This window comes from Hemitrygon akajei, chromosome 7 (genome assembly GCF_048418815.1).
Source record: "Hemitrygon akajei chromosome 7, sHemAka1.3, whole genome shotgun sequence".
Classification (NCBI taxonomy): domain Eukaryota; kingdom Metazoa; phylum Chordata; class Chondrichthyes; order Myliobatiformes; family Dasyatidae; genus Hemitrygon; species Hemitrygon akajei.
The window spans coordinates 150,679,018-150,691,337 of NC_133130.1; positions in this window are offsets into that span (position 1 = coordinate 150,679,018).

Sequence of the window (12,320 nt, forward strand, 5' to 3'; positions counted from 1 at the left end):
TGTCACATATTCTCCTACTTTCTTCATGTTTAAAAACTTTGTTCTTGAGAGTAGTCCATGACTAATCTTCAAAAGCTCTTTTGGGTATTTTTTGACTTCTGTGTGAAGAAATTTCTTCTTGCCATTATTCCAAATGATGTTCTTCTTAAGCTGAGACATCTAGCATTCCAGACAGGAAAATTCTTATCATTGCCTCTATCCAGTTGTGACTGTGAATGAAGTCACTGGAGAAACACTAAAGCTGGTGATATGGAAGTCTTTATTTAGCACACCAAGCAAGCATCATACTGGAGACAATCTTTGAAGAGACTTCCTGATCCAATATTACGTGATGTTCTTATATGCTAAAGATCAAAGGTAACAGCAGGACAACTCTGCAGTTACAATATATTTACAATGCTTCCTTTGAATTACATATAATTTTTAAACAACCAGGTCTTCACCCCAGACACCTAAAATGAACATTAATCATTGCTTACTCTAAGCTGTTTTGATGCATATGATACCTCAGGACAATAAACTGTTTCCTGGTTTGCAATTGACCCCAATCTGCAGCTTCAAGAACACCATTGTTCTGAGCTGCATTTAAAATTCAATCTACAATCCATATTCAGATCTGAAGACTGCTGATGAAATTAATACTTACTAAATTCATTCTACAGCTCCCAAATGTGTCCTAACACAGTCAAGTACCAAAGGAAATTTCTATATTTGAGTAAGATCACCTCTCATTCTACCAACTGCATGTATGACACAGCCAGAAGTCAATCTGGTACTTAAGGGGACAATGACTTCAAGGGACAATTTTGGACTACAAGCTTTATCTTCCCCCTGAAGTAAGGTCAACACTGGATATGATGCGGCTCCACTATCATCACATCAATTTGCTGTGCATAGATTTTGCAATTGTTCTGTAACTAATTGAAAGCTGAGAGCTAATTAATATATCATCCCACTTCCTCCATTTACTGCACAGCATGTGGTAAAATCTGCAGAAGTACTTAACAATTTATTTGCCATGGATCCATATCATTTAGATGTGGTGATATTAAAACTGTCAGACAATTAAGTATTCTCACAAGTACATATCATTTTTAATTCTATAAGTAGTATATTTGGAGATTGCTGTCATCAATCTATTTTAAAATCTAATCTATAGAACCTTGACACACAGTTAGATTTAAAAAAGCTTCTGGCACAATTCATGAAGGACATTTCCCCTGGTTAATGTGAAAGGTCAAACTTATTGTCATATGTACAAGCACATTTATGCACAGGTGCAATGAAGCAATTGCTTGTAGCAGAATCGCAGACACCTAGCATCAGATAAGAAGCATTCACAGGCGAAGCACAAATTAACCACAAATTCTGCACAATTTTTAGCTCAAATTTAGAAAAAAAAAACAAATTTATTGCAGTACAAAGTGATTAAGGTGGTCACAGTGTGGCAATACTGGGGTAGTGATTTGTGTCATACAGGTTGGTTCAGGAACTGAATGGTTGAAGGGAATAAGTGGCACTTGAACCTGGTGGTGTGGGTCTTCAGGATTCTGTACCTTGTACTCAGTGGTAACTGTGAGAAGATGGCATGGACCAGATAAGTATTTTGAAGAGTGGCACATGGAAATAGTACTGAGAGTATGAGCCAATCTCTACTTTGTGGTCTTTAAAGAAACAGGCAGTGAAATCAATAAAATTGCAAATGCTGGAAATCTGAAATAAAAACAGAAATTGCTGGAAAAGCTCAGTAGGTCAGTAGTTCTGTGGAGAGAGAAACAATTCATGCTTTAGGCTGAAGAAAATGATTATTTCTGACAGAGTGAAGCCATATGAGTTAATGGTGATGCTTACAATCTCAATTAGTGTCTTTGTCCAAACCAATGATTACTGAACTCAGAATAAAGTACAACAGCTTCAGAGAAAGTGCAGTGCAGGTGGACAATCAGGGGCAAGATCATAATAAGGTAGATAGTAAGGTCAAAAATCCATCTTATCATACTAGGAAACCATTCAATAGTCTTATAACAGTGGGGTAGAAGCTGTCCTTGAGCTTGGTGGTATGTGCTTTCAGACTTGTATATCTTCTGCTCGATGGGAAAGGGATGAAGAGAAATGTCTGGGGTGGGTAGGGTCTTTGCTTTATTAAGGCAACAAGAAGTACAGACAGACTCCATGGAGGGGAGACTGGTTTCTGTTTGTACCACCTCGATGCATTGAATAATGATTAGATCTATGAACTGTGTGCAAGTCAAGCTTTTCACTGTGTCTCAATACATGTACAACTCCCATTCCAATTTCAAACCTTTTTTCTGGCTGCAGAAAGGCTTAATTGTTTGACCCAGAAGTGTTACATCCACAGAACATAATACCTAATAACCACTCACATGAGCATCTCACAGTTCTCCAAACCCAGGATCACATAGTCAACAGAAATAGATGCAGTAGTAAGCCATTTGGCCTTTCAATTCTGCTCTGCCAATCATTAAGATCACTGGCTGATGCCTATTTTCCACAACTGTTCCCTCCCCACCCCTCATGCCATGGATTTCCTTCATATCCAGGTCTATTCAGTTGCGTGGATCTAGTCACAAAACTGAGCTTTAAACCGGAGGTGTGCATTAAAGTGTGCATTGGGGATGGGCCATGCTCCCATGTAAAGCTTAACTTTGTGACTGAGATCTAAACAACTGGATGGACTTCTGGTACTTTTGCTCATTACAAATTGATATCTGCAGTTGCATCAGCCTTGCTGAGTTGAGCTTCAGATCTGCCCAGATTGTCTATGGGATGAATTGCAAATAAGCAAACTTGAGTGGCCTTTGTCCACTGAATACATTTGTAGATTTTTTAACTGCATGAGTGTCATAACTTAAAAGAAAATTGAAGCGTTATTTTTCAGAGAACTATCTAATTTACTGAAGGAAGCAGCGAGTTGGACAGAATTGCTTTCCTAACTGATGTCTCCAATAATTTAATGTGTGATATTACTTGCTAACAATTTGTCTTCAGTATGGGAGTTATACAGACTACTGAAATTTGCTGTGTGTTTGGCAATAAAGCTATTTCATTTAAGGGTATTGTGATTTATATCATTATTAGAAGCTTTGAATTCAGATCCTATAATGTTGTTACTTATATAGAAGCTTAACACAGCACTGTTTGAGCTAATACTGCCTATCTGGACCCAATCATAGAGCCAGTGAATTATACAGCATGGAAATGGGTCCTTGAGCCCACCCCGCCCACACTGACCTTTTCACTCCTCTACACTAATCCACTTAGCAATATTTGGACATTGTGCCATTCCATGCATTGCCATCTTAAATGCTTGTCCAACATTTCTTAAATAATATAATTACATCAATCAATCCTCCAGGAGGATCACAACCTTGTTGCGGTTTGAAGGCTTGTGAGAGCTGGAGACCTGGAGTCAGGGTCTGATGCACTGTCGTACAATACTGGTAAAACAATATTATTATTGAAGTAGCAGTGAAGCATCCTTCTACATCTCAGAGTGACGGTATTCCTGAGTCTCCACCTGGGACTTGCATGACTGCCAGTAGTGAAAACTGAGAAAAGTGTAAGCATGATGAAGATATCCCTGAACATCAGCGGCATAATGGGCAGTAAAAAAATTTCTATCAATGTACATATTCTTTGCTCTGATCTGAATGGTGAAAAGTTAAGACACCCTTTCAGAATGGGCATAAGTTCAGTTCCATACTAAGTGAGCACTGTGGCATCAGAGGCTCCATTTTTCAGAAGTGACAGAACCATGATGTTTTTGCTTCTGTTGAAAAATGAGAAATATCCCTTAACATCCCTGGTTGCCATTCATCCCACGTTGTGTTTATATAAAAAAAAGTTACTTACCTCAGCACTGTGGGCATGAGAGCGCTTACTGTATCTCAGTGCTATGACAGCACAAATCAGTCACCGCATCTTGGGCTCTCTTCTCACTACTGCCATTAGAAAGGAGTTTAAGAGTCTCACGTCCCACACCACTAGGATCAATAACAATTATTATCCCTCAATCACCAGTCTTTTGAATCAGAGAGGATAACTTCACTCACCCCAAAACTGAACAATTCCCACAACCTAGGAACTCAGTTTCAAGGATTCTACAATTTGTGTCCTCAATATTACCGTAGATGTTGGATTATAAGCCGCTACTTTTTTCCCACATTTTGAACAGCTTTGAACTCTGCGGCCTTTAATACGGAGCGGCTAATACATGATTTTTTTCATGCCGCCAAAAACATTTTGCCTCGTAACAGTAGACCAATAAAATTGATGAGTAGTTCACAGAGGTCCAATGAAATTGTACGATAAATCAAGCGCACTTTCACAATTAAATTATTGTAAATCAGTCATTTGTACTCACCCTCATCAACATGGAAAACACTCGAAGAAAAGCATTGTGCTGCCTTTATGGCAGTTATTTAGTTTATAATATTTTCGCTTAGTAATTCATTTGTTAGTTAAAGTTAGAAGTGTTTTAACTATATTTGTTTTCTGTACTACATCGCGGGATGCTATGACGTCACACCCGGTTTCGCCGCGTCTTGTGGGAAAAATGCCGTTTGCGATAAACGGGACGGCGGGGGGCGAGCGGCGGAGCGAAAATGCTGCTTTTAAGTTAAAGGCGATCAATAACTTTTCCTGGTAGGCTGCAGTATATATATTTTTTACCAGTCGTTAGGAGATATTGGAATGTTGTTCAGTAAAAAAGTATACGCAACGTATATTTAAAAATAGCCGCGTTACAGGCACGGTTCGAAAAAAAGCATTTGCAATATGTATTTGTTTATGTTACCATATGGATTTAATTAAAAGTTAAAAAATCCTCACGTGTAATATTTTTCTGTGTAAATATCTCATATTACAACGTGGGACACCTGCGGCCGAAAATCCGGTGCGGCCTAAAATCCGGTGCGGCCTGTACAAGTAAAAAATTGATTTTCTTTCTAAAATTAGAGCCAGCGGCTTTTAATCAGGTGCGCTCTGTAGTCCGGAATCTACGGTATTTATTTATTTATTTTTTCTGTACATGCACAATTTGTTGTTTTCTAATACTCTGGTTGTTTCGCGGTCTTTGTTGTGTGCAGTTTTTCATTCATTCTATTCTGTTTCTTTGTACTTTCTGTGAATACCCACAAACCTGAATCTCAAGGTGGTAGTTGGTGACATATGTGTACTTTGATAATAAACTTACTTTGAATTTTGAACATTTGCCGCAAAACACCACTGACAACTGAAATGTAACTCACTGAATTCAAAGCAGTTGGGAAGATTCTAAGATGAAAGAAGTTACACAATGTACTTTGTGTTTTCCTTCCTTAGCTAAATACTTGATTGATAGTTGGTTTATTATTATCACTTGAACTGAGATGCAGTGAAAAGCTTTCTTCTGTGTGCTTTTCAAAAAGTTAATTGTCATATATGATTACATTGAAGTAGTATAAAGAAAATAATGCAGAAGATAGAGTTGCAGTTGCAAATAAAGTTCAGTGCAGGTGTTAGGGAGTATTCTGGAGTTATGTGAGTATAGTAGATATTAATTGCTTCAAGAAACAACTTCAGTTTTTATTGTAAGTTCTGAAACCTTGCAATTAGTGTACAGTTCTTATTGGAAACAGTAAATTAAAGTTAAAAGCATAGGCTGCTCCACAGACTAAGAGATTGCACATGCAATAGTCAACGAATGAGGCTGTGTTAATTGGCTGATATTGAACTAGGCACCATGGCTAAATTATTTGCATTACTATGACTTGAATGCGAACTGGCAGACCAGACAGATATTATCACTAATATATCAAACATGGTCACAGGTATGGGAAATCAATAGTTTGTGAGTACTGATCATATTTAGGGGCAGAGGTGTTGATGTTTATCTTTGAAAGGGTACTATGGTTTCTTTGTTTTGTGGCTATCTCTAGGCAAGACGAATCTCATACAAACTTTGTTAATAAATGTGCTTTGAATCATTGAATCTTTGTGTACTCAGAGACAGCCCTAACAACATTAGTTTGTTGTGTCTGGCTAACTGTCTTTAAAAAGCTTTAGGATACTTGTGTTAAGATGGCACTACTGAATGCATGCGGCAGCTCACTGGTAGTTAAAAAATTAAGAAATCTGGCTAAAAACCACTAAAAACAGCTTTTTATGGTAAATTGTGTTAAATTATCACTGCTAACAGTGAGGGGGTGAGTGATGGGGAGGCAAATTTGAGGGATGAGCTGGAATGGTGTGTTGCAGAATCAATACAGATGGAATGAGCCACTTGGACAGGAGAGGTTGGGGCTGGGGCAGAGGAGCTTCAATGCTCGTAAAACTGTCTGGGGTGTGAGGCAGATCCTCTGGGCATCGAGTGGAGAAATCAGAGCTGAGGAGATTCGATGCCTGTGCAAATGACCCAGATGCAAGGTTGGATCGCTCTGGACACTGAGCTAATTTGAAGAGCTGGAGAGTAGCTTCGGGACGGACAGCGAAGTCTGGGCCTGGAGGAAGTCACTGGCTGGTGTGTTCTAGACCCTGAGCCCTTTGCAGTAGCCGGTCCTACTGCGGGGTGTGGTTCGCTGGCCCTGATCAGAAGCGAGAGCTGATATTGCTTGCACTCTGCAATGTTCAGTCCTCTCTCCAGGGGACCAGAGCCTTTCACTGTTCTGTTTTATGATCAATTTAAATGCTGACCCAGATAGACTGAAAAGACTGTGTTGGGATCTGAGGCTAGGGCTGATTTCACACACTCTCTGCGATGGTCACTCCTCTCTCCATGGAGTGGAGGCCATGAAAACTGCCCTGGCTGCTGTACTCCATGCCCACTAATATGATGAACTAATAAGTGAGGCTTTGGCCTATTCTGGGGTTTGTATCTGAGGATTAATTTTGGTTTGGAATGTTGACGGTCACTTAAATTGCTTGTATGATTGATGGTTTTTTATCTCCTGCACTTTGAGTGTTGGACTTGAACTTTTTTTTATTTAATTGGGTTCTTTTAGATTTCTTGCTTTGTGCAATTCATACAATCTTTGATAATAAATGTACTTTGAATTAGTTTCTCCCAAAGGCATTTGGATTTTGGTGTCTTATTGATTGGAATGTACTTCCACTACATTTCTCGAAGGAACCATTTGTCAACCTAAAGGATTGAAGTAAACAATGTCACTGTAACTATTGGAATTGTATTGAATCATCCACTGTTCACTTTGATCTTAAGAATATAAAAATGTGATGTACCTTGAGACACTGAAGCTGGTGATATAGAAATCTTTATTCTGCACAACCGAGATAAACAGACAACGTACAAGGGCCACAAAGTGGTACAGTGGGAGATTATCTTTATTATGATAACATTGGGATCGCAGCTGTCTTTGAGCCTGGTGTTAGTTGCTCTTAAGCTTTTTTATCTTCCTCTTAGTAGGAAAGGAGAGGAAGCAAGAACGAGGTGAGAGGTATCCTTGATTATGTTGGCTGATTTCTGAGGTGGTAGTACAGTATGTGTAGGTGGTGTCAATGGAGGGGAGGCCAGTATACTTGATTGACTGGGCTACATTCACAACTCTCTGCAATTTAAACTGTGAATTCATTTCTGAATAAGTGTGATGACTGTTCTCTTCCATAATGTGTCCCCTGTGCCCAAACAGCAACACAATCATACTTCTCATGCCATCAGTCGTGGTGAGAATTTTTGCTAAACTTGAAGAAAGTGATAACAGCCACCTTAATGTCGTTTGGTCAAGCCTTCTCTTCATTCACCCAGCTCAGCCAGTGGACGGTGGCTGGTTATTTCACCGTGGGAGACATGACAGCTTGTCAACATTGAATACCCCTTCGTGACATAAGACTGGATTAAAACCTACTATACTTGAACATTTGAGCCCAATTTCTCATTGATTGTCCTCACTGTGGTACAGTTCTTGTTCTTTAAATGGGCACATGGCCCACATTCAGCTTCTGAGGTGAGAAATACTGTTCCATCCATCAATGGTGCCAGAGTTCTTGCCATTCTGGTTGATACCCTGACTGCAAAAATGTCTCATCCTGATATCTAGGACTGGACCATAAACAGCACCATTAATAGATGAATAGGAATTTCTGGCCCCATTAAATATAGTCACACCATAGATTTAATTTCAGTCAGAAGTTCTATGAGCATTCCAACTTATTCAGTCACTCAGGATAAAGCATTTGTGAAAGCTTGAACTGATAGGGAAAATATCTCCTTTTCGACAAAGGACATCCCAACTTTGATAGTGCAGGCACCAATGGGTTGCAGGATTCCATGACCAGCCACCCCTCCTGCAGTCTCCCTCAACGATACAGTAGGTAGCTTGGCCCATCCAGCCTGTGCTGCTTCCAAGACACATTGGGAATTGCTACATTTTATTATATACCCACCTCAATCAAGCCATAGCAACAAAAATGCCAACCACAACAAACTCCATTTTCAAGCCCAAAGTAATAAGCCCCAGCCACGAACACTCACCACAAAATGTATCATCTTTTTGAATACGTTTGTAACTCTACTGTACTTCACTTACCTTGTTGAGAACAAATTAAATGAGTCTGAATAAATTTAGCATTATCCAAAATAATGCAGCCTCCATGATTAGCGTTAGATCCACTACCTTAGATATTCATCCCCTCCAGTACCAGAACACCGTGACTGAATCTGCCCAAACTTTAAAGGCTGGAATGGCAACACCTCCTAAACCATGGTCTGCACTTGGTAGGATAGTCAAAGAGGATTAAAAAAAATGGCATCAATTTATAGGTTCTCTTCCATGTCACACACCACCATATTTGGACACGTCTCATCTTTGCTTCATTACTGCTGGGTCTAAAGCCTGGAATTCATGACTGGGGAATAATATTACCTACCAACATCAGAATTTAACTCAGAACAAGCAAAAAATTCTTGGACATCCCAAGTTATGCATGTTAATTGTACAAGTTCAAAGTCCAAAGTACATTTGTTATCAAAGTATGTATACATTATACAGCCCTGAGATTAATCTCCTTAAATGCATTCACAAAACAAAGAAACCCAAAGGAACCCCCTAAAAAAGATTATCAAACATTAATGTGCAGAGCGAGAAAAAAAGCAAGTCATGCAAACTATAAAAATAAGCAAATAGCATTCAGAATGAAAGTGAGTCTACAGACATTATGAATGATATTACCAATGGACAACATTGTTACTGAGGTCGATAACATGGGTAAGTCTTAGGTTAGTAATGCATCACAGGGAACATTATACTTTTACCTTGTTGCACTGCCATCCATGGCACAGGACAGCATCTTACCTTTCTCGTATTGCCTGAGGTTAAAAATGTTAACCTTTAAAAGTATATTTGGTTCGATGTACATTTTGAAAAATGCCATCTGAAAAATCCCAAACCAGTGCAAATCCAATGTCAAACGAATTACTGTATAATGGGTATTTCAAATGTACATTGAACTGGATTTATATGAAAGTAACAACTTGTCCTTTTGAAAGCTATAAAGGTAATTCAATCCCCAAAAGATTGGGAAAATATTCTACTCAATTCTGCTTTGACCTTGGTAACTTGCATCTTAATTGGTTGTCAATTCGATTAGTCTCATTTAGTGCAGGTTGTCATTAGAGGTGATTGCTGCGTTGGCTTTAATAGAAGAATGTTTTAAAAACCTGTTATCAATGATAAGTAACAGTTTATCTAGAAATATACAACATTCATTTGAATAACAAAAGCAATGTTGATATAATTAACCTTCATTTCTTCACTCACTCATCAAGCATCTTACATTGAATCCCCAACAATGGGCACATTAAAATTCCTACTTAGTACAATGATGTTAATTTGACAATCTACATGTAATTGGAGATATTACCAGTGCTCAGACATGAAGACCTGCTGCTGTAAGGAGCAAACGGGAGGGTTGTTTCCTGAGTAAGCATGCTGCCAGCCTTCCAATATCTTAACTATCAGAGAAGCCTTTATATACTAAATTATGTCATTTAGCACAGATACAAGCCCTTCTTTGGCCAATTGAATCCCCAGCAACCATTGTGCTCATTACTACTCACCCCATGCTAGTCTTCTTTTTTTATTTCCTCCACATGCCCAACAGTTGCCCCAGATTCTGCTACCCACCAAAACTCATGTACACTACTTCTATACTCACCTACAGCTTTCATTGACCAATTACCTTATCAATAACATGTTCTCGGACATGGGAGCAAACCAGAGCATAGAAACATACACATATAAATCTACAGCACATTACAGGCCTTTCGGCCCACAATGTTGTACCAACCATGTAACCTACTCTAGAAATGACCTAAAATTTCCCTACCACATAGCGGTCTACTTTTCTAAGCTTCATGTACCTATATAAAAGATTCTTAAAAGACCCTATTGTATCTGTTTCTACCACCTTCACTGGCATTGCATTCCATGCATCCACCACTCTTTGTGTGAAAACTTACTTCTGACAACCCCCTTGCATCTACTTCCAAGCACCATAAAACTATACCTCCTTGTGTTAACCATTCCAGCCCTGGGAAAAAGCGACTGTCTATTTATGCGATCAATGCCTCTCATCTTATTCACCTCTATCAGGTCACCTCTCACCCTCTGTCACTCCAAGGAGAAAAGGCCAAGTTCTCTCAACTTATTCTCATAAGGCATGCTCTCCAATCGAGGCAACATCCTTGTAAATTTCCTCTGCACTCTCTCTATTGTATCCACATCCTTCTTGTAACATGGTGAGCAGAACTGAACAAAGTATTCCAAGTTGGGTCTAACTAAGGTTTTATATAGCTATCATATTACCTCATGGCTCTTGAACTCCATCCCACTGTTGATGAAGACAAACAGTGGGAATATTGATTCTGGGGAATATTGATGGTCACAGGATGGAACTTTATGTGCTGGCATCCAAGGTCAGTACTAAATGTCGTTGGATCTATGATCACTAGACCATAAGACCATAAGAAATAGGAGCAGAATTAGGCCATTTGGCCTATCGTGACTGTTCCATCATTTCATCATGGATGATCCAATTTTCCTCTCAGCCCCAATCTTCTGCCTTCTTCCTGTAAGTCTTCATGCTCTGTCCAATCAAGTGTCTATCAACTCTGCCTTAAATGTACATAAAGACTTGGCCTCCACAGTTGCCTGTGGCAAAGAATTCCACAGATACTTGACTCTCTGGCTAAAGAAATTCCTCCCCATTTTGTTTTAAAAGGATGCTCCTTTATTCTGAGGCTGTGTCCTTGGTCTAAGACTATCTCGCTGCAGGAAACATCCTCTCCACATCCACTCTATCAAGGCCTTTCATCATATGATATGTTTCAATGAGATCACACCACTCATTCTTCTGAATTTTTATGAATACTGGCACAGGGCCACCAAAAACTCTTCATATGAGTAGTCATTCAATCGTGGAATAATTTCTGTGAATCTCTTTTGACCCCTCACCAGTTTTAGATCATGCTTTCTAAGATATGGTGCCCAAAACTGCTTACAATGCTCCAAGAGACCTTGCCAGTGCTTTATAAAGTCTCAAAATTACATCCTTGCTTTTATATGCTAATCTTCTTGAAATAAATGCTAACATTGCATTTGCCTTTCTCAACACAGACTCAACCTGCAAATGAACTTTTAGGGAATCCTGCACAAGGACTCCCTAGTCCCTTTCACCTCAGCTTTTTGTAATTTATCTCCATTTAGAAAATAGTCTATCCTTTCATTTCTTCTACCAAAGCGCATGACCATACACCTCCCAACACTGTATTCCAGCTGCCATTTCTTTGTCAACTCTCTTAATATGTCTGTCCTTCTGTAGCCCCTTTACTTCCTCAAAACAACCTGCTCATCCTCCTATCTTATCAACTGTATACTGTTGGGCTTGAAATTCTGCCCTGTGTTCGTTTAGGAAGAGAGACAACCAACACCGGAATATTACAAAACTTGGCTTTAATGCAGAAGCGTAACTGGCACAGCGAGTCCACGGCGTCGCTGGAGAAGGCGCGTTCCGCCCTCCCCTTACATTCTACTCTTATTTATACCCCTTTTCCCCATTCCAACCCCTCGCTACACATATTTGGTAAGGCCGAACTCTGTTGTACATATTAGGTAATATCGGGCACTTGTGTCCCCCTTATTGGCCCGATGCCATTCACTCACGAGTTACCTGTTTCTTTTGTTTATTAAATCGCGTGACACTAGCAGTTTCGGTGTAGCGGAATCCCCAGTTTCGCTTCCCCCCTCCCTTGCATTCCTGTCTCCTAATATCACGTGAGCCACTCCTGACCTGTGGTGGCAGTCTCG